This window comes from Cavia porcellus, unplaced genomic scaffold, assembly GCF_034190915.1.
Source record: "Cavia porcellus strain 051 isolate PalLab524CR breed Dunkin Hartley unplaced genomic scaffold, mCavPor4.1 scaffold_33, whole genome shotgun sequence".
Lineage (NCBI taxonomy): Eukaryota > Metazoa > Chordata > Mammalia > Rodentia > Caviidae > Cavia > Cavia porcellus.
The window spans coordinates 27,517,768-27,544,592 of NW_026947516.1; positions in this window are offsets into that span (position 1 = coordinate 27,517,768).

The window sequence follows — 26,825 nt, forward strand, 5'->3', positions numbered from 1 at the left end:
TCCAGGTTCCGTCCAGTTTGTGCCTGGCCCTAGAAAAAAGACGAGGGCCTCAGGGCCTTGGCAGACCATGGCATGGCCAACCAGGGTCTAAGCCAAGGACCTACGGTGGGCCTACACATAGGGCATAAGCCTCTGCACCCAGTCCAGGAAGGGCTACGATGCGCACATTCATAAAAAATAAAATAGGGGGAGATGTTGGGAGCCGCGTCTGTGATAGCTCGCCTTGCACGGCGGACGTGCGGCCTGTGGTAAAGAGCAAAGCCTGAGGTAGATTACCCCTCCCATCGAATATGTTAGTTTCCTGCTTACCGCGTAAACAACCCGCTCAACAATATAGTCTGCCTGGCAACTGATGATGTTAGCCAATCAGCTTGCCTTGCTTACTTTAACATGATTGGACACTGTACCCGTATATATACCGGTGCCACCCCTGGGCGGAAGTAAAAGCCAGGTAGAAGCCCAGAAGTAAAAGCCCAAAAGGAGCCGCGGAGAGCGGACCGGTAGAGGCTTTGGGGAAGACTGAAGCACAAAAGGAGCCGCGGGGAGCGGACCAGAGGAGGCTTCAGCTGGGAGAACCCAGGGCAGGCTGTACGGAGAAGGAAAATAAAAAAAAAAGGTTGTCCACTACCAGACTTTGTCGTGTGTCCTTCCTGCCGGCCGGGAGCGGACATCGACATGTGGTAATCATGATTCCCCATTATATGGCTTTGAAACCTTATAAAGTTTTCACTTATTCATTGGAAGGGCTTTATTCTGGGCTGTTTGATATTATTGCCTGTGAACAACTATTTTGAAGAAAACAAGACATCATAATAGCTAGTGCTGATTTAGTATCATCTTGTTTTGAAGTCCCACCAAACTGTTGTTTTTCTGTCTCCATTGGTTTTAGATCTTTGTATCTTACTGGATTTTATTATATGTGATAGTATAAACAAAATTTTTATAAGCAATGAGATAATATAGAAACCATTGTTCATTTTCCATTAGCTGGTTCTAAATAACCTGTAATACTTTCATCCTCTAAAACGGTTTCACACGGCCTTGATATGTTTGATGCCATAGTGTACAAAGTTATACTCAAGTATTTCAAGGAAACAGACACTATGATAACTACTACTAAGTTGGGTTGTCTTGTGGTGAAGCACTAGGTTGCTGAAATTGTCATGCTTTGACCTGTATTGTTATGTTGTTTTGTCCTCGTTTATCTCAATCTCCTACTTTTTCTAAAAAAAATTATTTATTTATTTATTATTTTTTTTAATTAAGGGAAAAAAAAAGCAGGATATATTATAGTAACTTTTTTGATTTCTTATTAACTTGATTTGAAGCCCTGTATTACTCCCACTATCTTGTTTTGACTGATTAGACTCCGGTCCATTCTGTTTGATAGTATCAAGTTTGAGGGTATAGGCAACAACTTTGAAGGCAATAAGATTCACCATGATGCCCATTCTGGTTTGACTATTATCTTCTTTGGAAGTCTTGTAATGTTTACAAGGTTTAGGTTTCATTGGTCTTGTTTTGTACTGTTTTGTTCAATTTTATTATACCTAATGATATAGGCAACTCTTTTTAAGGTAGCAAGAGACATTATGGTAACCATTGTTGATTACCTTGTATTCTGTTTTTACATCATGTACTATGTCCATCCTTCATTTTGACTGCCCGCTTTGTTTTGTCATATTTGTTTTTATTCTCTTCCAAAAAAGTAATAAGAACTACGAGGGTAATAAAACCCAAAATGTGTAAATTTTTTTGTAAAAAAGAGAGGAAAAAATGTGCTCTAAAGGACACAACTGCAAGTGTGTGTAGATATGTTAAGATAGATGAACATATTACTAAGCTTTTGTTGGATCATTGAACACAACTGCTTGCAGTCTCACTGTTTGAATGTCCACTTTGTATGCTTTAATCCTACAACTTCAACAATTATTTCTAAGATGACAATATGTAATCTATTAACTAGTGATTTCTTACTGTTTTTTTAAATTCTATATTACTTGTACCTTTATACTGTTTTTTATCCTTTACATAAAAAATTAAAATTAAAGAAATTAATACTAAAAAGAAAATGTTAAATCATGTTTCTGTCCGTAATAAGAAAGAAAACATAAATATTTCAAGTTAAACTTTGAAAATATTTATTTAAAACTACCAGATTTTATTACTATTTTGGAAAAGAAAGTAACATTTTTGTTCACGTTTAATGATAACATATTTTTATGATCAGAAATCCTTTTGTTGCCTGGCATGCTGTTGATGTGATTAATAAAATACTCTGATGAAGTAAAGTACCATATTATATCTTCTTCAATTGCACATAATAAGGAGGAAGTTAAAATGCTTAAATGAATTAATTTCCCATTTAAGAGAAATAGATTACACTTGACTTCCAAACCATTCAAAATATAATTTGCTCATCCATTTCTAAGAAAGTTCTTCAGAATATTTTAGAGCCTCAGGCTCCTTTTTAGAAGCATCTGTTATAGTTGCATAATGGGCAGTTAGATGAGTCAGTTATTAGAGAGAGTTAGTCAATAGCATCTTGGATAAAATAGATTATATTGGTTCATCTAGCTGGTTCATCTTTTTGTTTTTATTTTTAAGTTAAAATTATTTTAATTGGCAAAATAATTGTGCATATTTATGGGGTTCAGCGAGATGCTTTAATACATGTATAATTCTTTATAAATAATTTTTTATTTTCATTATTGGCAAGCATGGCTTTCTTTTTCTGTTGGTAACTTACAGGTACTCAACTGAATTGGTGAGCTAAATGTAGTGATGCATATTGGTAGGACTGTAATGCCTCTTCTATGAATATCTGTCATACTAATAGGAAAACCCTTGTCTCCAATTGATCATGCTCCCTTTGAAAGACAGTTGTGCTGAAGGTGAATTTTTTGCCCCTGTTTGACCACACTCATATCCATCTGGCTCTGACTTGGCTCCATTCCTGCCATCAGTGACCTTGCTTCTCTCTTTGGATTTGATACCTTTCTGTCCTCTCTGGCTTTCATTGTTGGCCTTCTCTCAAGGATTTTGGCTTAGATTTACATAGGAAGCACTTCAGAGGGCCCAGAGCATGATGATTGCCCAGAATCTGTTTCTCTGGCTCTACTGGTTTGGCCCAGCAACAGTTGAGCTTGACTATCCAGAGAATTAAGCTAATCCAAGGGAGCATTGAGAGATGGAGGATTTTATTAAGGCTATCTCCCAAGTTTTGAACTTATGAAGAATTATTTCCTTTAATAGCTTTCAGTTGCTCTTGAGAGAAAATAGAATTTGTAAGAGAGGACAAATACTTAAAGCTTTAGAAAAAACAGCATTCAAAATACAGAATTCTGCTTAAAATATTATGGCTACAAGACTGACTGTGTCTCTATTCTGCAGTGCTATTGAATACCACCTAAGCATATAAAATCTTCTGCCCCATGTATTTCCTTCTGTTATAAAAAGCCTGTCACTGATAGCATCTGATATTGAGCTTCAAAAGTATTTGAGAAGATTTCCCATTTTTTACCACTGGGAAAAAAATACAAGTGGTGCAAACCTCAAAGTGTCATATTACAAAACTTCCATGATATTTTATATCAGTCTTCCAATAAATGTTCTTTCAGGCATGGTTACATTCTGTGTGGCTTTTCAAATACCACCTTAGAAATGAAAGAGGTTTCTTATTGTTTTATTTGTTTTCTGGCATAAAATACTAATGGTTTCAAATAATAAAATACAAGGGAAATTGTCAATATTTTCCATTTTTAGTGAGCAATATTCTTTTAAACCCTTTGCAGTAAAATTTGCATATTTATGGCATTTATAAATGAAATCATTTGGCTGACTGATTTTAATAGTTAAATCATGAAAGATGCATATTTCAGAAAAGTGAATTTTTCTATTCACTTTTCTAAGCTTTTTTTTCCTATTTCCTTGTTAGCATTCTAGAGTAGACATTTTTAAACATGACAGCTTTCTTTAATTTTTCAATTTAGAAATCACTAGTTGCTGTAGTTCGTATATTTCATTTAAGTGATGCAGCATTCAGAGAGAGAGAGAGAGAGAGGGACAGACAGACTGACAGACAGACATGACTGGGGAGGGAATTTAGCTCAGTGGTGCAGTGCCTGCTTGGCAAGCATGAGGTCCTGAATTTGATTCCTGGTTACCCTCCCCTTAAAATAAGTGATGTTGGAGCATCTATAAGATTAAAATCAAAGTTAGTACTCTGAATATGAGAAAAATATTTGAATACATTTTCTATAGTAATTTAAAGCATTATATGAGACTGATGAGACTTGAGGAGGTCAATTTAGTAAAGAATTTGGCAATTACAGGAGCAAAGAAGATGGGTACCAGTTCTAAGCAGAAACTAACATCCTTCAGAGGTATCAGAAGCTGAAGCTATTGAATTCAATGGGCAGTTCTGATAGTGTGTTCCAGGGGACCCGCCTGTAGGAAAGTGGGATGTGGAAAAAGAGAGATTAGAAGATATATCTTGTTCTCAGAAGAACAAAACAGGGGAAGGAAGGTATGACTGAAGAAGAGAAAAGTGGCAAGGCAGGTTTGATGCTGTTTTCCAGGACTCACTACTAACATTGTGTTTGGGAAAAATTAGTTCTAGAGAATAGAGTAAGGATGGACTTAAATGTGGTGACTGAAAATGATAATATTTTGAGTTAACGTGTTATAATCAGGGCAACTAAACACCACTGTAACATGAGTCTTAGGCAAGATAATACCAGTGGAAAGGAAAATTCAAAGGTTCATATGAAATGATCAAAGAGGGAATTAAATCTGAGGATTAGAGGTGAAAAAATGTGAGTTTTTCATATTTAGGAAGCTTGGAGCCTATTGATAGGAAAAGGATAAGTCACTCAGACACGTGCTACTGTCTAAGGAGGAGGAGGGTTAGTTCAGTGTTGCCCTGGCCAGTTGAATGTGATTGTAGAAAACTTATGGAAACAAATGAGTAAGGTGAGGAAAACTATAGCAGCTTTCTCCATTACAAGTATTCTTTCGTTCTTTTCTGTTTTTAGAATCAATAATGTAGCGACAGCTTGCAATCATGAGTGAACTATAAAAGGTAATGGAGAAAGCGAAACATTTACATTTACAAAGAATATGTGGCCTTTCTTCATAATAAGACTCATTTGAAACTAAAAATAAAGGTTATTAAAATAAAAGACTTTTTCAGTCAGAGAGCCAAATTCATTCATATATATGAAATTCTTAGGCCATAGTTAACTTCAGGGAGTGCCACTTATATCACGTTATACATGAAAATGTACAGTAGAAATAGATATAATACAATAGGAGTAGTGGTGTTTCAGTGATGTCAGATAAATCATTCATAAATATATTTTAAACAAGAATTATAATTTGAAGGTAAATAAATATCACAAATTAGGAATAAAATGGAACATAATATTCTATATTCATTTAATTTTAGATCTTAGAAAAGTGACCCCAAAATGTGTAAAATATATGGAGAAATTTGCAAAAGTGCAAAGAGAGTCTTAGAAGTATACGCTAAATGGAGGCAAAGGCTACTTTCCTGGATGAATACCTCAGTAATACAAAGATGATCATTTTATCTCGTTAATATATGCATTTTATACAATTCCCTTAAACATTTTATTGGCATATTATTTTGTTTTGAACCTGGCAATGGGGATTCCATAGTATGTTTGAAAATGTATGAGAATAACAAGGAAAAATTTAAAAAGAAAAGCCTTGGAAAATATATCTGATAGTGATAGTACTTAGTCTTACAGACAATATAATGTACAGGAAAGCTACAGTAATCAAAGTATTGGTATAAAGATTGGCAGATAAGTGACTTGTGAAAAATTAAAAATACATAATGATATGTAACATGAGATACCATTTGTCATACTGCAATACTGATATTTCAAATCAGGATTAAAAGATTTGATCACCCATTAAATGATCAAGAAACAAAAAGTATGTAGGACAAATAATAAATTTATAGAGTTATAGGATGTATTACAGATATTGCAGACATGTTAAACATACAGATACAAAATAAAGAGTAGAATGTATAGTAAAGGTGCTTTTCAAAAACAATACAATTTTGATGTAGAGAGATTTCATAAGGAAAGACTCTGACAGTACTAAAAGCAACAATGAAAGTTACAAACTTGAGTACCTTTGAATGAATAATATTTAGCTACTTAAAACATATGAATTCGTCCAGAAAAAAACAGAATGTAACAGACAGAATTATCTCATGATATAAATGCATATTAATTAATATTATACTAATGAATCTTCAAAGCAAATATTGCTAAAGATGTGAAGGCGTGACCACCAAAATACAAAGACAAAGTTGCAAATATTTAAAGATTCCAAGTCATCCTGATAATTAAAGTATTGGCAATTTGGAAAAATAATTCAGTATAACTTTTATATTAAAATGAGACAAAGATAAAAAAGAAAGGCATACTGTAGTCCAATCTTTTAGGGTTAAACTGTATGTCTCTCCCCCAAATTCATACTAATGTCTTAACCTCTAGTATTTCATAGTATGACCTTATTTGGATGCCAGGTGATCAGGTTAAAATAAAGGAAATAGGGTTGATTCTAATCTAATATACTAGAATTCCTATAAAAGGAAAACTTGGAGACAGTCATATATGCAAGGAGAATGCCATGTAAACATAAAGAGGGCCATCTACAGCCACGTAGGGGAATCTTAACAGATCTTTTCCTCAGATCAGAAGGAACCAACTCTCCCAAATCATTTTTTGGACTACAATTCTTTTGAACTATAAATTGAACAATAAATTTGTTCTTTTGAACAAATTCTTTTGAACAATAAATTTATGTTGTATAAGCCATTCAGCCTATTGTACTTTTTTATGTCAGCCCTGAAAAACTAATACAATACCTAATTCAGCAATACAGAAAAAGAAAAATAAATTACAACAAAGATGATTTTTTCTAGGATGCAAAATAGGTTAAATGTTTTAAGCATTATTGATGTCATTTGGGAGAGTAACAGGAAGAGGAATAAAATCATATAATGATCTTATTGAAAACAATTAGGCTAGTTCGATATTCACTCATAATTTTTAAAAAATCTTAGTAAATAGGAATGCGATATCAAGAAAATCCATGCAATCTTTATAGGTAGTGGCAAAACATGGAAAGTTTTCTTCCAGCGTTGGGAGCCAGACAAAGATTCCTGCTCTTACTGTTACAGGCAGCTGAACTAGTTAGAAATATTATAGACAGTGAGACAGAGATAGGCCCTCAAAGGAGCAGGCATAGAGGACTTGATGTCTGGTGACCTTGGAGGAGACACATACCTCTTGCTGTAGACCATATTTGGGACAGAAGGCAAGACAAATGCAAGCAAACCCTACGTATAATCCTTAGAGATTAAATCTGGATCACTCTGAAAAGCCAAGAGTCACCATCCAAATCCCCTATAGGAGGAGTCACTGATCTCTAAGAATGCCCACTTCCTATGTGATTTTCCTCCCCATTTGTTCCCAATTTAATCAACTCTACCTGAGCTATTAATTTTATTGGCTAAACATAGCGAGTTCCCAGGTTTTCCTAGTTTAGACCCTCCTCATCTCATGGTTTTATGCTATAAAAATCCCGAGAAAACAGAATCTTTGTCAACCCACTCAGGACCCCTTCTGTCTCTCTCTCTCAAACAGAATCTTTCTTTCAATAAATATTTCTACTCTTAACCTCGGTTATTCCTAAAATTTTCTTCAATTTTAGAGAACATGAACTCGTACCAGACATATAGTAGGTCAGGAGCTTCATTCTCCTATATCATTACCACTTCTATTTGAACATAAGTGAAGGAAGTTTTACCCAGTGTTAAGAATTCAAGCAAATGAGGTAAAAAAAAAAAGTCATTGATTAAAATAGAAGAAATAAAAAAATAGGCTGAAATGAAAAAATAAGGGCAAATAAATGTGAGGAAAACTAAAAAGCATCTATAGATAAAATAATAGAATTACCATATAACATACAAATACACATAGATCAATTATATACATAGCAAAAACAAACACATAGGAAACAAAATGTTAAAAACATACTGTTAGGTAGCATTAAGTACCTAGGAATAACTCCATGTCCCAAAATATTTGCTAAATATTTGGAGAATCTGATGAACTGATTCCACAAATCAATGGGCTAAAACCAGACAAATCAATACTGAGGGAAAATTAAAGATGGAGGGCATCAACCCTAGATATAACAGTCTATTTTATTTGAAAGCTGCAGTGACTGTAACAGTCTGGTGTTGGTACAGAGATAGGCAAAGTCATCAAAGAAACAGAAGAACAAAGAAACAATCCTCCACACATGTGGTATCACGGTGTGTATCTAGCTAGATGTTTCCTAAAAGTCTCATGCAGTCACAGGTGAAGATTTTCAAAGATGGCTGGATCAGGCTAGATGTGGTGGCACATGCTTGTAATCCCAGCACTTGGGAGGCTGAGGCAGGAGAAACACTGTGAATTCTAGGTCAGCCTGACCCACATATAAATACCCTGTCTCAAAAAGACAAAAATAAAAACAAAACAAAATGACAATAGCAACCAACAACAATAAAGCCAAAACAGAGATAACTGATCCTAGGGTGCGTGATGTTGAGATCAAGAAGTTAATGCTAGCATTAAGAGCATGAGTGAGTACTAGCTGCCCTAAGGATGAGTTCCTTCAATAATGTATAATGGACAGGGAGAAGGATGCTGCTTGTAGCTTGTCATTTTCTGCTTGCTGCCTTGCTGTCTTTTGCAATGCCCCTCTGCCACATGATACCCTGCCTTGGATCCAGTCAATTATGGACTGAAATCTCTACAAACTGTGAGCCAAAGAAACCTTTTTCTTCTTTAACTTTAAATGTCAGGTATTTTGTCATAGCAACAAGAAAAAGTAACTAAGATATATATGGCTTATGACAGAGATGACACTTTGATGCCATTGGGCAAGTACCACTTGTTATTTACTATACATAATTTTAAAATGTATCTGTACCTCATAGTATATACAGAAATATTTCCAGTTGTATTTTAATACTCATGATGTAAAAACCATCATAATTTTAGGAGGATATGTTACAGGCAGCTGAGCTTGTTAGAAGTATTATAGGCAGTCAGGGATATGTCGTAGAGGAAATCAGCACCGAGGACCAAATGTCTTGTGATCTTGGAGGAGACAGGCACCTCTTGACTGTGGACCAGATCTCAAAACAGAAGACAAAATAAATGCAACCACGCCCTAAGTCTAAACATTAAGGATTAGATATGATTTACTTTGAGAAGCCAGGAATCACCATGCCAACCCCCTCTAAGAGTCACTGATCATAAGAATGCTCGCTTGCTAATGACTCACTTATCCATTTGTCCCTAATATGGTCAATTCAGTCTGAACAATTAATCTGATTGGTTGATCATAGTTCTGTCCCACCTCATTCCCATCTGCCTTTCAAGTTCCCAGTTTTCCCCATTTTAGACCCAACTCACTTCATGGTTTTACTCTATAAAAATTCCTAGAAAATACAGAGTCTTTGGCAGCCCCCTTGGGACCCTTTCTGTCTCTCTCTCAGACAGAAGATTTCTTTCTGTCAATAAATATTTCTGCTCTTAACCTCTGTTGTTCCTAAAATTCATTCTCCAATTTTAGAAAACATGATCTGGTACTGGACATATAGTAGATCAGGAATTTCGTTTCCCTATATGAGATATACAGGAAGACATCTTCATGATTCTTGAGTAACCAGGCGCTTTATAAACAGGATACAAAAATAAATAGTATAATTAGGAACATCTGTTTATTAAAAGACACCATTCAGAAACTAGAAAAGACTGTAAGAAAGTACTCTTACTATTTCCAGCAAAGATCCTATATATGTTTACAAATCATTAAAACTATTTCAATAGAAAAATGAGGAAAAGAGCTGAAAAGCTCATTACAAAAGACAATATCCAAATGTATAAAAGTACACAAAAACACAAATTCACCACTAGACATCCAGAAAAAAAGGGGGCAACAAACAAATAGACTGCTTTCCCTGTAACCCTTGCATAAGACTACCATTGGCCAGAATTATATTTTGTCAGTTGGTTAATCTTGGCTGTTAGTAAGGTGTTAGGAATATTATCTTTTGAACCCATATAACTGGTCAGAGAGGAAAGTTGAGTACTCATAGTGAATATGGTCTGTCACAGTGTGGAATACAATCAAATAAATATCTTGGGAGGTTCATTGAATATAGAGTCACGGAGCTCGCTAGGGAATTAAGCCTTAGAATAACAAATGGAATTTAAAATTATGCAGAATATATTTGCAAATAGATGCATAGCAAGACCATAATGTTAAGTGAAGTAAATCAGACACATAAGCTTAAATATTACATGGTTTCTGTTACATTAGAAACCCAGAGTGTAAATACAAAGCAAAATAATGGAGAGATAACAGAATGTAGAGAGATAGAGCTTTCTCCAGTGGAAAGGAGACTATGAGATGGATAGAGGGGAGCAAGAGAAGATAGAGAGCATGAAAAAAGGTACTAAAATGTGTTAGGTACACATAGCAACTCCATACAAGGAATGTATTCATTTTGTACTGGAAACATACTAAAAAGGAAGTGAAATAAGAGGTGGAAGGAGGGTGGAGGGACGGAAACAAAATGAATAAAAAAAAAAAAAAGAATTAGGATGTGTCATGTACATCGGCCATTTCCCAACAAAGAATATAAATATTATGTACTACAAAAATGTACCAAAAGAATAAAATACTTAAAAAGCTGTGGTTATGTATGTTATCACTAAATAAGAGATGCTAGAATGAGTAGAGCTGAGGATACAATATTCCTGTAGACAAAATTTAAATATCTGGCAAACAAAGGAAATAACAAATGAATTTGCAGAGTGGCCAGAGGGCCAGAAAAAAAAATCAAGATTAAGTAGATCTTGGGTAACAATGGGCTTAAGAAACAAGAAGTGAGCATAAATGAGAAATCATGCAACAGTAGAAATCCTAATTCTATATCAGAATAGGCAAGGTCTGAAAGAATCTTAATCCAGAGGAGATGAAAAATTACTATAAAGTAAATCAGAAAATAGTGAGTTGAGGGCATTTCCACTCCAGATTTAGAAATGTTTATGTCAAAGTGTATGGTGTTTTGTTTTGTTTTTATTTTTTGCTTAGTATGATTCAGATGTGGTAGAGGCAAACTACAGAATTTAACATTTCCAAAAACAATTAGTGATCACATCTGGTCGTGGATGCTACATTGAACACTACATTGTAAGTCCCTAAAAGTCACTTGTGCAATTTGTTGAGAAAAACTAAAGACTTTCGAATTTTTTAACCTCAAGTGCTGCTTTGTTAGTGTGATTAGAAGTTGGATTGATTACTACCATTACTCATACTGTCTTCACTGTAAAGAACAACAGTTTCGATCTCATGTTTCCTCGTGGCCATGAAGGTTTTTGGGTCTTGACTTGCCCTGACGTGCTGAGTAAAACTGAAAAACAACTAGTCACCTGTCTTATAATACATTCACAAAACTATACACATATTCTTGGTAATGGTGCAGATTTTCACTTTATATGACCTAAAGAGAAATAGAAAAATTGTGAGCTGAATCAATTTATTACTTTTAATGAAATTTTTGTGCTCTCATTGTCATTAAAAAATCTTTCCTATGTCTTGATTAAATGAACAGATTATAAGTACTGTTAGCTAATCTTCAGCGGAGAGAAATGGACAGGGTGAATACTGAGTATTCATTTTCAACTATCTTAAAGAAAAAGGGAGTGTGTAAGCTGATTTTGTCTAAATGAGAATCGTCCACTTCATTATGTTCTATTTTAGGTTCCTTTTTATACTTTAACTTCCCTCAGTTATCAGAATAATAACCTGTCTTCTAAGTTATCATGTATTAAGTGAATACAAAATCATTATGATGAACAATGAAGAAAAGCAGAAGCATACAAATGTTGGTAAGAGACTGGTTTGCAGAAACTTGGTATTCTATGTGCATGCCCACAAATTTAGTCTCTGCTTTCCTGTTTCTCTTCCTAAAACACTATGATTATATTGTATCTCCTCCCTTATACTTTATGGTTACTAGGGACATTTTAAGTGTTCTAAAAATATTTTGTTTAAATTCATACTTGTGTTTTTTGACAATTAATTTTTCATCACTACAAGTTTTCCTTCATATAGATTTGTCATATGTTGCGACAATTGCTATTGAAAGGACCACACTAACTTCTCACAGTTGATTATCAATTAATTGTGACATATGGTATCTAGAATCCTAGATGATGTTTTTTGATTTGGGTCTAGATATTTTGTCAGTGTGAAGACCAGTCAAACATAGCATCCAGGGTCTTTATTGCCAATACTATTATTTCCTATTAGTTTGACACAATTTAGAGTAGTATTCTTAGGGTTTGTGCTAATAGTGATTGGAGAATTTCTTTTGTCCATATCTTGTACTCTGAATAATTACTTTAAATATAACAATATGGAATGTTATTTTCCTGCTATTTTGTCATGAAGTTTTGTTTTACCTTTTTCCATAAAATTAAAAAACAATTTAAACAATATTCTACTCAGGATTTTTCTGGTGACATCAGTTTCTCATTTTATGCATTCATTTAATTGACACACAACTGTTAAATGATTTAATTCCATTCCCCTCATCTCATAAGTTTCCAGTGATATGAATTTAAATGATGCATCAGGGCTTTTTTTTTTTTCATACCTAGGATCAAACTCATGACCTCGCGCCTCAAACGCAAGAGCTGTGTTGCCAAGCTATATCCCCACCCAGGTGCATCAGTTTTGAGTGATTGCCAAAAAAAATTTAATATGGCATTCCTCTTGAGATTCCATTTCCATCTTTCTCTTCCTCTTTTCTTTTCATCCTTTCTCTCTCCCTTCTGCTTTTCCTTGTTTATTTTTATCCTTACTTGCTCAAAGATACATTGTTTCCTGTGAATTCTGAACTCAAAGTAGAATAAAAAATAAAGAACATCCTTGACCTGAAAGGCACTTAGCCTATTTTTTCAGCAGGTTCCTTAGGCTCACACAGTAAAAGGCTTGTGAAATCAGACTAGATATGCATGACAGATTCTTTACCTTGGTTGAGGTTTTGAAAATACAGAAGACTGTGTTCAAAATCGTTCAAAGCTTTCCAAAGAATTTTTGTAAGAATATATCTATATGAAATTGGATGCTCATCATTAATAATGCTCTCCTAAAGATGATACAGATAGCAAAATAAGTAAAATTTATTAAATTGACTTGCCTTCTTTTCTGTATTTTAAAATGCACTGTCTTTGTGAATATTCTTTAACTGATTATTTTGCAACCAAAATCATCTTTGCCCTAGTTCTAATTAACATGTCTTATTTGTTTTATCTTGTGATTATAATGTCACACTGTGGCTCATTTTCTTTGTTTGTCTTGGCAAGCGGAAAGTGGAAAATGTGATAATCTAATGTTCTAAGGGTTATTTTTCTATTCATAGTCCCATTTTTTGTACGTAATGATTTATTTACTTATGTTAATGCATACTTATGTTAATGCATTCTGAGGCCATATTTTAATTGAAATAAACTGTACACATATGTTTAAATATCACATATTTTATAAGAAAGGGAAAGCATAAATAAAGCATAAATAACAATCAAAATGGGTAAAGATTTTGGAAAGTAGGGAGAAAATGCTCAAATGAGAACAAGGATGGGAGGAGGGTAGGGGAAGAAAGGGAAAACAAAAAAGAGAATAGAAGGAAAAATTGAAAGCAAAGCTTTTTTAAATCAGCAGAAGAAATGTTTAAGGGAGGAAAAGAGAATGGAAGAAAAATAATCAAGATACATCATTTATAGTTACAAATTCCCTGAGATGAATATGATCATTATGTGTATCAAATGTATCAATAAAATTAATTTAAAGGAAGAATATTGGTGGCATATTTTTGTCCTTATATTAAGATCTTCTAACTTCTCAAAATAAGATTTTATAGCTGCACTTCTGCTTTATTGACATAGAGTTTAGTGTTCTCCATGAGCTGATTGGTTAATTTTATAAATTTATAAAGCATTTATAATTTTATAAATGCCTTTTGTCTTTGTAAAATTTAGATTTGCTGCCAGTCCTGCTTACTTTTTCCCTTAGAAGGTTAAAATAATAAATGCACACTTTCCTAGGTTTTTCTTTCTTACTATTTTATTTGTAAAATAGCTGCAGTACAGTCACATTGGAAAGAAAATTACCAATTAGAAAAATGTTCATTACATGAGATTAGAGAGTTTGAGCACTGCATTCTTACCATGCTCTGAATAATACTGCAATCATGGTAGAATTTTTTAAAATTTTGCTTAAGGTGCTGTTCATTGTTGAAGAAAACATACTGATATGTATAGTCTATGTACAGATAGTTTCATGTTACTCAAAAAGGCTTTGATTGTCTGTGAGTATATAGTTCCTGGTGAAATGGTCTTTGACAGACCAGAGACATGGACAAGCTATGGGCTTCCCCCAACTCCCCTCATGTTCTGTAGAACTGAAATTGGAGATCCTGTCTTTATATTTTAAATAAAATCATTCTTTATTTCAACAGGAGAAAAAACAGAAAGAATAAGGTATTTGCTGTGCTTGGCTCCTTGGAAGCAATGAATTTTCACCGTTTTTAGCACTTCAGCATATTTCTTAGTAACTTAAACAATATATTCGTTTCTTTCTCTGTTTTGTGATTTATCATTCTCAAGAAATATGTATTGACTCTGAGTTATGAAAGAGGAAAATTAACTTCCTTATGCCATTTATCATCCTCTTCTTCTATAAATGGGTTAGTTACAATCGATGTTTGATTACTCATATTGCATTTTGTAACTTACATAACCTTACATCTCTTTATCAATTTTAGAAAGTTTCTTATGACTTCCTCACTGTGTAAAGTGAGGAAATCAAACACCAGTATTTCCCTTCAACTCTGACCCTGCACCTCTCACAAAGCATGCCAAAATACATTGTAAAAGTTTTCCATTTTCCATTATGCAAAATCTGCAATTAGAATGGAATCTATACTGAAAAATCTCATATATCTCTCAAATTTAGAAAAATAATGCCAACTAAGTTTGAATTGGAGTCAAAGGTACATAATCAGTCATTAGTAAAAATGAATTGATAAAATGTGGTGTGTTGAAATCTCTAACTCCTGTAATTTTACAATTTTTATCGTGTAGTTATGAGTGAATTTGAAAGACCCCTATAATACATATTTTAAAGAAATTACATTAAACAATTAAAGAGAAATAAATTATACTAATGATAGAAATTATTTAAAATGAACATATTTACAAAGTAATTTGTCTTTTAAATTTCATTCATTATCTTAACTCAGTAAGGTACATGCATTTTTGTTATGTAACTTATTTTTTGATGCTGCACATTTTTAAGATAAAAAGGCAGTTTAATTTGCAGCTATCATACGCTTTTTCATTAATATTGATCCATTGTATGCATTAATAAAATGGAAAGAAATAGTGAGTTTGTAAAAACAATGTATTGTTGCTACCCATTGACCAAAAAGAACTCTTGACAAATTTTCTAAGTTAATAATAAAATAGTAATAAAATCATAAACAAAAGAAAATCTTATGAAGAAAATGGTTTATGATACAGAAATCCAAAATATATCATTATGAAATTGCTACATTAAATGGTTATCACACATTAACAGATGTGGAAGATTGAATATATTGAATTTAATCTAAATGTAATAGTCATGGTTGTTGTATGCTACAAACATTATTATAAATCTTGGCATAAGGTTATAGGAGAAATAATATTTTAAAATCTTACTATAGGGGACTGGGGATTTAGCTCAGCGGCATAAGCGCCTGCCTTGCAAGCAGGCAGTCATGAGTTCAATCCCCGGTACCAATAAAAATGAAAAAGAAAAAAAAAAAACTAAAAAAAAAAATCTTACTATAAAATTTCTTCCTTAGGCTTTAAATTTTTCAATGTATTAAGTAACACATGAAGAAAAGATGTAAAAATGATATTTAACAATTAAATTGTACAATCATTGATAAAGATGATTGTCTTTGAAGCCTCGATTAATATATTATGACTCATTGTCTTCATATCATATTTACTTTGACAAAACTTCTCTTTCTCATTATATAAGAAACATACAATTGAAATACATTTCATTTGCCCTTCTATCATTAAAGAGAATGAATTGGCCATTGATTTAGCTTTTCAGTTCCTTAAGTGACACGGTAAGTATTAAAGAGGCTGAATAAAACTCTCAAATATAATTTTTCATACTACAGATTTTTATTACTCTTTTATGTGTATTTGAAGGTCAAACGTGACATATAGGAAAACCAACCACAGCATAGTAATTTATGCAACAATTTAGCATCACTTAAATAGAACATAACGTCTTTCAAAATATGTTATGTGACTATTATGTTTCATTAAAATGCTTTCATAGAATTGCATAAAAAGTAAATGAAGATGTGGATTCCCGTCATGGAACAAAGACCATAGCCTTAACCTCAAATCCCCACATTACTGTTATTTTGTACCTTTTTCAGAATTCCTCTTACTTTTCTGTTGCATGACCCCCACAAATTAAATAAGTGGGACATATGATAGAAATACAACTTCCAGTTAATATTCACTTGAAGAAGCAACCAGCTTGCCTCCCTAGTAAGTGACTGTGGCTCAGGCAAGCTGCAGTCACCCCAGGGTGAGAACCACCAGCATCTCCCAAGATCCATGCCATGTTGGAATTTAGGGTGCTGGGAAACAAAGCAACCTGCTTGCCTCCCTGGTAAGCAGCCGTGAGCCTACAGGTGCATGGGCTGAGAATCAAACATCCTTTCCTCCCTACCACCCTCAGCAAATGGGAGTCAGATGTCTGAGCATCTTTTGGGAGGTTGACCATATGCAATATAGCAAATAAGGGGTTTTTCCTTCTACCATCTCTTTGAAGGCAAATATTTTTATCACTGTTTTACTTTGTTCTAATTAATGGTGTTGCTCTATTCAATATTCTGTTTTGATAAGTTCTATAATGTTCCGTATTTCACTTGATTTTGCTATACCTGATTGAAAGAACAACTACTGTGAAGATAACGAGATATACTACGATACCTATTACTGTTATCCTGGTAACCTGCTGTGAACTTCTGTACTAGTTTCACTACACTGTTTCAACTGGCTTTATTCCTTCTTGCTCTGTTATATTTTACTACCTTCAAAATAATAAAAGTTTTTAAAATATTCACTTGAAAAGCACTGGTTTTAGACTTTGATAAAAGGTCTCATACACGTGACCAAATTATGACTAAACTAGTCATTATAAATTTACATTGCATATGACTCAAGAAGTAACAGTAGACATTGCTATGGTGTGTCTATAGGGATACACTGAAAATTTAACCCAGGGGTGCTCTATCACTGAACTACATTGCCAGTCTTCTATTTTTTATTTTGAGAAAAGGGACCCTAACATGTCCAGTGCTGCATTTCCTCACCCTCCTGAGTAGCTGGCTGTACTCCCGTAACAAGTTTTATAATCCTTAAGTGGAAAAGATTTCATAAATTTATCTTTGACTTTTTCCCTTCAGCATCTGCTAAAGAATACATAAATCATTATTTCATAAATGGAAACATAATTTTTACATTAATATTTCATGAGAGTTAAGGGTTGAGAGCATTATGTTACTGATTTAATTCAACAAATATTTATTGAACAACTGCAGTGGTTAATTTTCTTGAAACTATATACACTTAACATTCCCTAAATCAATACTGTTAGCAAAAATGTTGGTTCTCAGTACTGGAATCTCTTATACGGCTTTTTAAATATCTCAGTTCTCAGTCTGCCTCCCTGTTGAATATAATAATTCTGGATGCTAGAGTCCAGAGATCACTATTATTTTGAGCCTCTGAGATTATTCCTATGTACAATCAATAGTTTCAAAACACTTCTCTTTTCTTTATAATCTTTGCACATAGTAATTTGACACCTCATTTTAGAAACTGGTATTCATTATATATTCCTATTTTTCTTTAAATTTCAATTTTGACACATTGTTATGAGAGGGGCCTCAATTAGATTTTGTATTTTTTCTCTAACTTCTCTAAGATAGAGAACATAAAACATATCTAAAGGTTGCAAGTTGAATCTTAAGTAGGAGATAAATTAACTGAGGTAGAAGTTTAAAATTTCTGCCCCCTATTATGGGAAAAAGAAGGTGAATGAAAATGTGAGAACTGTATGTATAAGCGTGTAAGATATATAACCATACTACTAAGTTTTTGTTAATTTATCACACAGAATAGTTTGTACTGTCATTGTTTGATTGTCCACTTTTTATACTTTGATTTTGTAACTTGAACAACTACTTCTAAAATAACAATATGTAATTTATCAACTAGTGATTTCTTACTGTTATATTTTTGAAATTCTGTACTATTTCTACCTTTTTTCTGTTTTGATTTTTTCTCTAAATTAAAAAAATATGAAAGAGAAGAAGTAGATATATGGCTAGAATTAAAAGACTCAGAAAGGGAAGTTTAAAATTCTTAGAAAGAAATGTCTATACTTAATGTATATTGTCTTATCAATTTATAGCTGCATGTTCCTGATTTAACATATATAAGAAATGGGTGTAAATATATGTCATAAGTCTTCAAGACTTGCTACAAAAGGGAATGATATAGACACATTTGATACTCAGATGGAGCATTACTTTGTTGCTTCTCCTCAATGAATCTGGATGTCAGTGTCCTTATGAAACATTTCCCTAAAACCGTGGATACCTAACTTAGGATAAGCCCTGCAAATAACCTTTGGATAAAAAATCATCTTAATGATAGAGTGTCTGGGGAGGATAGTTCATTTCCTTTATGCATCTGATTAATTCATTACTATACAAGGTGACTCATAAAAATAGGATTGAATCCTTTATTGTGTTCAATTTGTTTAATTAAGCCTCTGTATGAGGTTAATGAAAATATGAGTCAGAGGTAGGATGCTTTAATATTCTTTCTTTGATCTTTAGCATGTGAATTAAGTATACTCAATGTTTGAAACTGCCCTAGAAAATTAAAGTATTCTTGCAATCCATGTAATTTCTTCATAAGCTTCATAATTAACCAGATAATATTAAAAATCCTTACGCAATGAAATATTATTTTGCATTGTTACAGGAGAGGCATGTGTTCTTAGAGAAACAGTTTATACATTACAAACACTTTAATCATATAATGAACATACGTACACACAAAATGATATGACATATACTTAGGGTCAGATTGAAATCAGCATTTTAAACATTTTGGAAAAAGTAGATTTACGTATTTTTCCTCACTACAAAATATTATATATACTTGATATTTCAAATGAATTAGATTATATTTAAAATTACATGTTCTTTTAAAATCAAAGAATTGAGAAAAATTTCAAGCAGCCTTTAGAATACCAGATCATGCTCATCTCCATATCATTCTATCTCATTTACTCTGTGTCAGTCATACTCATTGGCCTTTGGTTTCCTACAGTATTCAAACAGCCATTATAGCAGTCTTGTTTATTCTTTCAAAGAACCAACTCTTCAATTCATTTATTCCTTGTATTATTTTAACCACAAATTGGGAAAACTTTTAGCCAACTGTCCCTCAAAAAAAGAACTTCTATCTAGAACATATAAAAAGTGAATAAAATCATATACTCCCCCAATTCAAATTCTCAATCCAAAAGTTAGCCTCTGAGATCAATACACACTTCTCAGATGAAGAAATACAAATAACAAATAAATATATGAAAAATGTTCAGCACCACTGGTCATTTGAGAGATTCAAATTAAAATAACACAGGGATTCCATCTCACTCTAGAAAAAATGGCTATCACCCAGAAATCAGTCAATAACAAATGCTGGAAGGGCTGTGAGGAAAAATAAATACTTTTTCACTGTTGGTGGGAGTATAACCTGGTGCAACCACTGTGGCAATCAATGTGGAGATTCCTCTAGAAACTAGGTTTCAGATCCCATTAGATGCAGCTATTCCCCTTCTGGGTATTTTCCCAGAAGAATTAAAAACATCTTACCACAGTGATATATGTGCAGCAGAGCTTGTAATAGCCAGATATTGGAAACAAGCCAAATGCCCATCAACCACTGAACTGATGAAAAGATGTGGTATTTTTATACAATGGGATACTGCACAGATATAAATAATGACAAACTGGAAACTTTAATAGGTAAATGGATGCAACTTGAGACCATACTCAGAAGTGAAATAAATCAGAGTTGCATGTGTAAACATTGTATTTTCTCAATAGTGTAAAAAACTGAAAGAATAAATAAGACCCAAAATGTACAATAGATATTGTGAAAGTGAAAGGGGAAGAAACTGCTCAAAAGGGAAGAACAACTGGGATGGCGAAAAGGAGAAATGAAAGAAGGGAAAAGATTAATTTAATTATGCTATTAATCTGTCAAGAAGAATGGTTTATGCTTTCATTGTTTGATTTTTTTCATTCCTATATCTTGCAACCTGAGCAACTACATTGAAGATAACAGTATGCAATATACTAACCATTGTTAATCTCCTATATTGTTAATTTGGAATTCTGTATCATTGTTTTTATTCTAATTTTTGTTTTAAAATTTAAAAAATAAGAAAAAATCACATATAACTCAGGGTGTACACATATGCCCTATCAAGCACATGATTCTTTTCCTTCCTCCTGGCTCCCTTTTCTCACTTTTAAGAAACATACTTTCCTCCTTCATTTTAACAAGATAGTCACTTCCTTAGAAATTCATCCCATGATAACCAGAGAAGATTTATTTCTACTATCTTACATTCTCCTAGCTCTTTAAAGGTAATTTTTAAAAAAAAAAAAATTATCTCTTATTAGTACATGTGTGCAGCACATAATGATTCCATTCATCACGGGGTATTGGAATATATAATATTAACCAATTTTCTTCCCTCCTCTTTTGTCTCTTGGCTTGCAGCCCTTGGTCCTCTTCTTTTATTTTACTTCTTATTTACATTTTTCTTTTTCTGTGTAAGAGAAACCAGGTTATATTTAAGCTCCTGTCTTTGATTTATTTAATTTAACATTATGGTATCAAAGTGCATCCATTTTCCTACAAATTACTTAAGTTTATTATTCTTTTCGGTAGATTAATACTCCATTGTATACAAATAGCGTATTTGCTTTATCTGCTTACCTAGTGTAGGACATGCAGGTTGCTTCGAATTTTAGCTAATATGAGTTATGTTTCTATAAACATAGGTGCACATATATCACAGTAATGTGATGTTTTTAACTCTTTTGGGATAGAATTAAATCTGTATATCCATTTTGGAAGTATGACCATTTTCACAATATCACTCTTCTTTATCCAGGGTAACAGATATATTTAATGTTTCTGATATCCTTCAGATATCAATGTCCTTTTCCAGACTACTGTAGTTTTGTTGAGCACTTCCTTCAGTTAATGCTAATTATTTAATTTTTCTTGATGCTATTTGTTTTTATTTAAAGAGAAAACAAAACAAAACAGTAAAAGGGTACAAGTAATACAGAATTTCAAGAAAAAAAATTACAGTAAAATCACTAGTTAATAGATTACATATTTTCATCTTAGATACTGTTGTCCAAATTACAAAATTAAAGCATACAAAGTGGACAGTCGTACAGTGAGATTGCAGACAGTTCTGTTCAATGATCCAACAAAAACTCAGTAATATGGTTTTCTATCCTACACACTTAAATATACATGCAGTTATGTCCTTTAGATCACTTTATTTTCCTCTTTTTTACAATAACAATTACATATTTTGGGTTTTATTACTCCCCCAGCTCTTATTACATTTTTTTGAAGAGAAAAAAAAAAAAAAAAAAAAAAACAAATGTGACAAAGCAAAACAGAGTCCAGATGATCAGCAATGGTTACCATTGTGCCTCTTGCTATCTTAAAAAGAGTTGCCTATATCATCAGGTATAATAGAATTGTACAAAACAGCACAGAATGAGATCAATAAAACCTACATTGGACACCTTATAGGACTTCAAAAGAAGTACAATAGTCAAACCATAATGGGCATCATAGGAAATCTATTGCCTTCACAGTGGTTGCCAATACCTTCAAAATTGATACTATTAAACAAAACAGAATACAGTAAAATCAGTCAGAACAAGATGGGGAGAGCAATATAGGGGTTCAAATCAGGTTAATAGGAAAACAAAAAAGTTATTATATTTTTTGATTTAGTTTTCCCTTAATTAAAAAAATAAGAAAAAATAAATTATTTTTTTTTAAAAGGGGGGGAGATTGAGATAAAAGAGGACATAAAAACAGAAGAACACAGGTCGGAACCGAACAATTTAAGCATCATTGTGTTTCACCACGAGATAACCTGACATAATAGTAGTTACCATAGTGTCTTTTTCCTCGAAGTATTTGAGTATAACTTCGTATACTATAGCATCAAACATATCAAGACAGTGTGAAGTCATTCAAGAGAATGAAAGTATCACAGGGTATTTAGAACCAGCTAACAGAAACCAAACAATGGTTTTTATAATATCTCTTTGCCTATAAAAAATTTTGTTTATACTATCGCATATATTAAAATATAATAAGATACATGTTAAAACTAATGGAAAAAGACAAAAGGTTGATGAGACTTCAAAACAAGATGATATTAAATCAGCACTAGCTATTATGATGTCTTGTTTTCTTCAAAATACCTATTCATACTACCACAGACAGTAAAATTGAACAACCTAGATTAAAACCATTCCACTTAATGAGTGAAAACATTATATGGCTTCAAATCAATATGATAGGGAATCATGATTACCACATATTTTTATGTATTCTTATCATTTCTTACACTAGGGAAATTATTCAGTATTTATACATGTGAGTTTGATTTATTTCACTTATGAGTATGGTCACAAGCTGTGTCCATTTATTGATAAATATCTCAATGTGATCATTCTTTATAGCTGAGTAGTACTTCATTGTATAAAAATACCACAACTGTTTTATCCATTCCTCAGTTAATGGACACTTAGGTTGTTTCCAAAATCTGTCTATTACAAATTGTGCTGCTATAAACATGGGTGCACATATATCACTGTGGTATGATGCTTTCAGTTCTTCTGGGAATGTCTAGAAGTGGAATAGCTGGGTCAAATGGGACTTCCAATCCCACCTTTCTGAGAAATCTCCAGACTGACCTCCACAATTGTTGCACCAGTCTACACTCTCACCAACAGTGCAGGAGAGTTCCTTTTTCCCCAAAGCCTCTCCAGCATTTGTTGTTGATAGTGTTCTTGATCTTGGTGATTCTTTCAGGAGTGAGATGGAATCTCAGTGTGGTTTTAATTTGCATTTCTCTAATGACTAATGATGATGAACATTTTTTCATATATTTATTTGCTGTTTGTATTTCTTCATCTGATAATTGTGTATTCATCTCAGATGCCCATTTTTATATTGGGTCTTTGAATTTGTGGAGTCTGATTTTTTTTAAAATTCTTTATATGTTTTAGACAAAATTCTTTTGTCTGAGGAGCAGTTCACTAAGATTATTTTCCCAGTTTTTGGGTTTTCTTTTCACTATGCTGGAGATTTCTTTTGACGTGCAGAAACTTTTTAATAAGAGGTGATCCCAGTTATTGACTCTGGGCAGTATTTCCCATGTGGTTTGAGTCCTGTTCATGAATTCTCTACCTATTCCTATGTCTTCAAGGTTTTTACCCAATTTGTCTTCCAATAGATTTAGTGTTTCTGTTTTAATATTTAGATCTTTGATCCATTTAGATTTTATTTTAGTACATGGTGATAGGCATGGGTCTAGCTTTAGTTTTTGGCATATGGAGAGCCAATTTTTCCAACACCGTTTATTAAAGAGATTGTCGTTCTTCCAGTGAACCTGCTTGGCTCCTTTATCAAAGATAAGGTGGTTGAGTGTGTTTGTAGTTGTGCTTGTATCTTCTAATCTATTCCATTGATCTTCGGCTCTATTTTGGTTCCAGTACCATGTTGATTTTGCTACAGTTCCTTTGTAGTATAAGTTCAAGTCAGGGATTGTGATGCCTCCTGCCTTGCCTTTGCTGCTTAGAACTGTCTTTGCTATTCTAGGTCTCTTCTCACTTCAGATAAATTTTAGAAGTGATTTCTTGAGATCTTTGAGGTATGTTGATGGTATTTTTGTCGGGATTGCATTGAATCTGTATAAAAGTTTTGGGAGAATGGCCATTTTCACAATGTTTATTCTTCCTATCCATGAGCAAGTAATGTCTTTCCATTTTCTGAGATCATCTTTAATTTCTTTTTTCAGTGTATTATAATTTTCCTCATATAGGTCTTTCACTACTTTTGTGAGAAAATTCCTAAATATTTCATTTTTTTCGGTTGCTAGTGTGAAGGGTGTGGCTTCTATTATTTCTCTCTCTGTGTGATTTTGTTGTTCGTGTATAGCAATGCTATTGATTTTTGAGTACTGATTTTGTATCCAGCCACATTGCTCAATTTATTTATTATATCTAGGAGTCTTTCAATGCATTTTGGTGGGTCTTTGTGTAGAGTACCACCTCATTTGCAAATAATGATAATTTAACTTCTTTTTTTCCTATCTTTGCCCCTTTTATTTCTCCCTCTTGTTTAATTGCTCTGGCTAGTATTTCCAGTACTATTTTCAATAAGAGCAGTGGTAAGGGACATCCTTGTCTTGTGCCTGATTTTAAAGTACAGGCCTTCAATTTTTGGTCATTTTGTATGATATTGGCTGTTGGTTTGTCATAGATGGCCTTTATTATATTGAGGTAAAGATCATCTATTCCAATTTTCTGTGAGGTTCTTATCGTAAATGAATGTTGGACCTTATCAAAAGCTTTTTCTGCATCTATAGAAATGGCCATGTGATTCTCTCTTTTGGCTCTTTGATATGGTGGACTGCATTTATTGATTTACGTATGTTGAACCATCCCCGCAAGCCTGGGATGATTCCCACTTGGTTATCGTGTATAATCTTCTTGATAGTTTGCTGCATCCTATTTGCCAATAGTTTATTGAGGAATTTTGCATCTGTGTTCATTAGGGAGGTTGGTCTGTAGTCATCTTTCTTTGGGGGGGGGGTCCTTCTCAGGTTTAGGTACTAGAGTAATATTTGCTTCTAGGAATGACTTAGCAAGGATTGATTCCCTTTCAATTTCATTGAAGAGTTTGAGGAAGGTCGGCATTAGGTCTTCTTTGTATTTCTTGTAGAATTCTGCAGTGAATCCATCTGGGCCTGGGCTCTTCTTTGTAGGTAAGGACTTAATTACGTTTTCAATTTCATTAATAGAAATTGGGTTATTCAGCAGTTTTACATCTTCTTGACCTAGCTTTGGTACTTCATATGCTTCTAGGAATCTGTCTATTTCTTCTGTGTTATCAAACCTTTGAGAGTAGAGGTTTTCGAAATAGGTGTTGATAATCTTCTGTATTTCTGTAGGGTCTGTAATCATTTCACCTTTTTCATTTCTTATTGCATGAATTTGAGCTGTTTCTTCCCTTTTTAAAATAAGGTTGGCTAGGGGCTTATCAACTTTATTTATTCTTTCAAAGTACCACCTCTTTGATTCATTGATATTTCGGATTTTTTTTTAGTCTCTATTGCATTGATTTCTGCTCTGATATTTATAATTTCCTCTCCTCTTTTGGCTTTGGTCTTGACTTGCTCTTCTTTCTCTAGATGTTTCAGGTGTAACATTAGGTTATTGATTTTTAGTCGTTCTGTTTTCCTGATGTGGGAACTCAGTGCAATAATTTTTCTTCTGAGGACAGCTTTTATTGCATCCCACAGATTCCGGTAAGTTGTGTTTGTGTTTTCATTTGTTTGTAGGTATTGTATAATTTCTTCTTTAATGTCCTCTGTGGCCCACTGATTATTGTGTTATACAGTTTTCATTTGTTTGTGGGATTTTTACAGTATCTTTTATCATTAATTTCTAATTTCATAGTGCTATGATCTGATAACATGCAAGGGATAATTTCAACTTTTTTGCATTTATTTAAATATGTTCTGTTAGTTAATATATGGTCTGTTTTAGAGAATGACCCATGTACTGCTGAGAAGAATGTGTATTCTGTTGTCGTTGGATGGAATACTCTGTATATGTCTATCAAGTCCATTTGTTCACAGGTCTGATTCAGTTCTTTAATTTGTTTGCTGATTTTCTGTCTGGTTGATCTGTCCATTGGTGTCAATGGTGTGTTAAGATCTCCTGTTATTTGTATTACTTCTAATTTGGTTTTTCATTTCTGGTAATATTTGTTTTATATAACTGAGTGCTCTGGAATTTGGTGCATATATATTTAAGATAGTTATCTCTTCCTCTTGAAGTTTACCCCTAACAAGTATGTGTTAAGCTTCATTATCTCTTCTGATCATTATTGGTTTGAAGTTCACTTTGCAAACAGAATAGCTACCCCCACTTTTTTTGGGGGGGTTCCTATTGCATGAAGTAATGTTTTCCATCCTTTGACTTTCAGTCTCTGAGTATCCTTTTGGGTTAGATGGGTTTTTTTTTTAAACAGCATATGGTTGGATTTTGTTTCTTGATCCACTCTGCCAGTCTGTTTCTTTTAATTAGTGCATTGAGACCATATCATTAATAGTTATGACTGTTATATATTTGTTTATTGTTGCCATGTTATCTTTCTGCTGTTGCATCTTTATCATTCTGTTGTGTTTAATTGTCTGCTTTGCTTAGTGGC